Source organism: Eretmochelys imbricata, chromosome 8 (assembly GCF_965152235.1).
Source record: "Eretmochelys imbricata isolate rEreImb1 chromosome 8, rEreImb1.hap1, whole genome shotgun sequence".
Taxonomy (NCBI): Eukaryota; Metazoa; Chordata; order Testudines; family Cheloniidae; genus Eretmochelys; species Eretmochelys imbricata.
The window spans coordinates 103,027,911-103,033,844 of NC_135579.1; positions in this window are offsets into that span (position 1 = coordinate 103,027,911).

The window sequence follows — 5,934 nt, forward strand, 5'->3', positions numbered from 1 at the left end:
ATCTTCACCCCTTCCCCAAACTCCCTCACACCCCATCCGCCTTCCTTCCCCCACCCCATCCTTCCCTGCACCCCATTCCCCCACCCCATCTCCTTCCCCATAGCCCCCCACGCCCCACCCCATCCCCCTCCGTCCCCGCACCCCCCCACACCCAACCCCTTCCTCCTTCCTACCCTGCACCCTCCATCCCCCCTTCCTGTACCCCCATCTCAGAGCCAGGAGCAGCACATTGACCTCTCTGTTGGGGGGCGTTCCAGGCTCTCTCCCTATTTCCCCTCAGGCTACGCCTTGCTTCTCTCTCTCTTCAGCTCACCTTCCCGCCCCTGCTCCCCAGGCCCCGTCCCTCCCAAGCTCATCGCTCTGCCCCCTCATCGCTGCCTGGCCCCTCATGCGCGGCGCAGGGGGACCCCGCCGCCCTGGGCGTTGCCTTCAGCCTCCCGCCAACTGCCCACTTCCAACTGCCATTCCCCGGGGCCGCGGAACCTGCCGGGGCCAGCCCCCTGCCCCCTCGGCCAGGGGCTCGGCGCTCCCTGAAAGGCAGGGGGGGGCCCCCGATCGCACCACAGCTATCCGCTTACATCCAGCATGCGGCGCAGCACTGCCTGGGGTGGAGAGGCACAGGCTACGTCGAAAAACAGCAACCCCGTGGAAGCGAGTCTCGGAGCCCCGTCAACGGACTCCAGCTCGCGCCACCGGGCTGAAAACAGCCGTGTGGGCATTCCCACAAAGGCGGGAGCCCGGGCTCCCAGACCCAGCCGCCTCGCAGGGTGTTGTCACAGCCCAGGCTCCAGTCCAAGTGTAACGCCGGCAGAGCCCGGTCGTCGGCAGGCGGGATCGAACCGGGGACCTCTGGAGCTTAGTGCATGAGCCTCTACCCATGAGCTCAAACCCAACCGGCTGTTAGCTGAGGCTCTAGAGCAGACTCATTAATCTCGCTCTAAGTGGTCTCAGGGCCACTAGACGGGACAGAGAACACCACACCCAAGAGGTGTGTGGGTTACACAAGCAGGAACACCTACACTGCTATTTTCAGCCATGTAGCACAAGTCCGAGGTCTGACTCGCTGCTGTGGTTTGGTTTTGCAGAGTAGACGCGTGAGATCGGTGCGTCAGGGCCAGGGTGAAAGGAGCGGGGTGTGTTAATGAGGAAAGGCTGATGGTTTTAAAACTTTAAGTTGCTAAGAATAAGCCATCAGTCTGTTGTCAGGAGCAAGTTTATTCCAGCATGGATCTAAATCCACCATGGACAAGGCCAATATACCGGGCAACGTCCTGCTTAAAACACTACTTTGTTCTTATTTATTTGGCTGAATCCAGTGTTAAACCATTACAGAGAAAGCCAATGGAATGGGGGGAAAAAATGGAAGTTCAGACTTAGCCAGAATTGTAGGAACTCATTACTCAAAAAATTCATGTTATTGTCTCTCTTTCAACAACTTCAATTTACAGTTTGGGTGTGTCCCCCCTTTAAAATTTGACAGCCTTTAAAAAACTAGGGATTTTAAACTGAGCTGGTTGGGAAATAGTCCCCTCTCCCCCCCAGTTAATTATTTTTCATTTTTGTCAAAAAAAAAATCACTACAAAATTGATGTTTTGGTGAAATTTCAGCCAGAATAAATACTTTTTATGATAAAATATTAGAATTTTCAGTCAAAAGCAGACAATTTGCATGATAAATTTCATTTCATCAGAAAAATTTCAACTAGCCCTAATTTTAAACCTCTAACAGTCACAGGTAGTCTTCATCTTATTAGCCTAGTAACACCCATTGTGAACAAGTATTTGAAAATTAAAATAGTTACTATCAAAGTTGTCAAGCACAAAACCTTCACCTTACCTTGCATTTGTTTTGTTCTGATTTCTAATATGGCCAGAGGGCTGCACTACAAATAAAACCGTAGCTTCTGTATTCACAGCTACATAAATTACCAGCAACTTAGTAGGGTTTGGTTGGTTGCACAGGATATGGCTACAGCTGGGAATGAACTGTCCATCCCTGTAGACAGATTCAGTTAGCAGTTCCTGCAGACACTCGGGCTAACCGTCTGAGCTTCGATCCAGGGACAATTGTGCGCTTGAGACCCCAAGCCACAACATCCACACTGCTATTTTTAATGCTGAAAATGTATCGAAACTTACAAGAATTCTGCATTTGGGCACAGGATTGCTGTAGGTTTCATTACTTTGTTGGGTCACAAGTGGTATCCAGCAGACAATTCAGAAGGGAAGAGAGACACAACTTCAAACCAAAACAAGTCTGATGGGTGTCATTTCAGATGAGCGTTCAGGGTCTTTTTCAATCAATTTACCTAGTACTGTGGTGGATTCTCCATCACTTGAAGTCTGTGAATCCAGCCTGGATGTCTTTCTAACGGACACACTCACCAGAAGTGACTGGCTTGAAGCAGAAATCATCGTGTGAGTTTCTTTGGCCTGTGTTATACAGAGATCAGGATGGTCCCTTCTGGCCTTAAAAGTGATGACTCCTAATTGTAAGTTTCCTTGTTTTCATGTACTACAATATAGTTAAATGGGAAGAAAGCCAGAAAATTATTTTTATAGCTATATTTTTAAAAACCACACCACTGCAAATAATGCACTTTGTGTAGCCAGCACTTGATCTTTTCCCTTTATCTGTACAAAGTCTGTGTAATTCTTTGCTGGTATTTTTATGGGTTGAGTTAAGTTTCCTTGACGCATCAAAGATCCATCATCAAGCCCTCCTCCTAATGGAAACAAACCACAGTACACCAACAATTGACGAACTGCTCAAGTCAGAAAGGTGGAACACTATTTTGATCATTTCTGAAGAGGAAAAAATAACACCAATACCAGCATGTCAGCATTCCCATGATCCAATAACCCAACATTTACAAATGATTAAGGAAAAGCGCTAGATAGAAAATGGTTTTCCACAGAACATTTTTGACTTTTTATTAAAAACCAACCAAACAAAAACAAAGGTCAGCTGAAAATGGCTGAAAACCACACACACACCCACAAAATAGTTTCCTCATGAACGAAAATTGATTATTTTTTTTTGCAGAAAGCAGACACTTTGCATTTTGTCCAAAAAAAGAAAAATTTTCCATCTCTAAAAAAAAAGGGTTACGTGGAAAATTTGTGCCCAGCCCTATTCTTAGGGAACTATTTTAACCTCATTTTTCTGCAGAGGAGACTTGTAGTGAAGAAAACACAGAAATGATGAAAACTTGGATAATTGTGTACACGCATCAGAACCTAACGTAAGAACAGCCACACTGGATCAGACCAATGGTCCATCTAGCCCAGTACCCTGTCTTCAAACAGTGGCTGATGCCAGATGCCTCAGAGAGAATGAACAGAACAGGACAATTCCGCAGTGATCCATCCCATGTCGTCCAGTCCTACCTTCTGTCAGTCAGAGGCTTGGGACACCCAGAGCATGGGGTTGCATCCCTGACCATCTTAGCTAATAGCCATTGATGCACCCATTCTCCAGGAACCTATCTAACTCTCTTTTAAACCAGTTACGTTTTTTGCCTTCACAACATCCTCTGGCAATGAGTTCCACAGGTTGATTGTGCATTGTGTGAAGAAATACTTCCTTATGTTAGTTTTAAACCTGCTGCCTGTTAATTTCATTGGGTGACCCTTGGTTCTTGTGTTATATGAAGAGCTAAATAACACTTCTCTATTTACGTTCTCCACACCAGTCGTGATTTTATAGAGCTCTATCTTATCCCCCTCCCCGCCCCGCCCATTGTCTCTTTTCCAGACTGGACAGTCCCAGTCTTTTTAATCTCTCCTCATATGGAAGCGGGTCCCTAATCATGTTTGTTGCCCTTCTCTGTATCTTTTCAAGTGCTAATAGATCTTCTTTTGAGATGGGGTGTCTACCACTGCACACAGTATTCAAGATGTGGGCGTGCCATGGATTTACATAGTAACATTATGATACTTTCTGTCTTCTTATCTATCCCTTTACTAATGGTTCCTAACATTCTGTTCGCTTTTTGACAGCCACTGCACACTGAGCGGATGTTTTCAGAGAACGATCCACGATGACTCCAAGATCTCTTTCTTGAGTGGTAACAGCTAATTTAGACCCCAACATTTTCTATGTATAGTTGGGATGTTTTCCAAAGTGCATGACTTTGCATTTCCCATCACTGAATTTCATCTGCCACTTTTCAGAGTAGCAGCCGTGTTAGTCTGTATCCGCAAAAAGAACAAGAGGACTTGTGGCACCTTAGAGACTAACACATTTATTTGAGCATAAGCTTTCGTGAGCTGCCACTTTGTTGCCCAGTCACCCAGTTTTGTGAGATCCCTTTGTAACTCTTCACAGTCTGTTTTGGACTTAACTATCCTGAGTAATTTTGTATCATCTGCAAACTTTGTCACCTCACTTGCTTACCTCTTTTCCAGATCATTTATGAATACATTGAACAGCACAGGTCCCAGTACAGATGCTTGGGGGACCCTGCTATTTACCTCTCTCCACTGTGAAAATTGACCATTTGTTCCTATCCTTTGTTTCCTGTCTTTTAACCAGTTGCCAGTCCATGAGAGAACCTTCCTGCTCATCCCATGGCAGCATTGTTAATGAAAGGGAAATGATAGACCAGATTGTTGAGTGTATTTCACTAAACATAGATCTGGGCCTTTGTAATCTGACCTCAGGTTTGCTACAAATCAGGTTTAGTGTCTTCTTGGTAAATTATCTGTAAGCAATGACTTTCCTCCCTTTTCCACGAAACTGTGATCACACAGATAGGTTTGGAATACACCTTATCTTCTCTCTAAACTACAAAGGATAGTTGTCCTCTCCCATATACTATAAGAACAGTGCCATATTCCTTGTAAAGGGATTAGTGTAGTAAGACATTATTACTTTAGAGTGGAGTGTGGAATTTAGACCAAAAGTTTGAAATTCAAACTGGAAATAAGATGCAAATTCTTTAGCTGAGAAGCCACTGGAACAGATAACCTAGGCTTTAAATCAAGGGTGAATATCTGTGTAGGTATTCTGTGCTTCAACCATAAATTAAAACTTGACTAAAGGGATCAAACCAATACATTAACTAAAACCATTAATTAATTAACTAACTCATTAAAACTAAGAACCTATTCTTGCCATTTTGAGAAGTTACAGATGGGCTCAAATTCAGTTTCCACTCTGCCACACCTGTCCGGGATCCTAGGGGGGAAACGGACACACTATTCACATTATTCTTTTACAGCAGAAGTCAAGCCAATCTGGGAAATGAACCTGTATCCCGGGAGGCAGGGGAGGGGCGGGCGAGGCTTGTTAACAGGTCCATCAGCTTGACCATGGCTAACGCAATCCTTCCCCAGTTTCATACAATAGCAGGGTTGGAAGGGACCTCAGGAGATCATCTAGTCCAACCCCCTGCTCAAAGCAGGACCAATCCCCAATTTTTGCCCCAGATCCCTAAATGGCCCCCTCCAGGATTGAACTCACAACCCTGCTCAAACCCCTGAGCTCTCTCTCCCCCATGGTGTTGAAAGTTTGAAAGACAGAGGCCTGCAGAATCTTTCAGGCAATGCAGGGGAGCTTTTAAGCCCCCCTCCCCGCATAGTACAGCGCAGAGGGGTAATGCAGGCCTTTCCCCAATTTAAGATCATTGCTGGGGAGCTGGCGGGGGGGAGGATCCCCTGGAAATTCCGGCCGCTTGGTGCAAGCTGTGCTCGTCAGCAGCGTTTTGCTCCGCTTCAGAGAGGCCGGGGGGGGGCTGTCAGAGGAAACTCCCCCCACCCCGCCACCCTCGGGGCTGCATTGCACAAGGACACACACTGCTTTCCTGCACCCGGCGGCAGCGACACGCGCATGCGTCTGCCTTGCCGGCGGAGCAGCTGCATCCTGCCCTGGGAACGCCCCGGCCCCGGCCCTGCGGGAATCCAGCCCGGCCGTTCACACGCGGAGCCGCG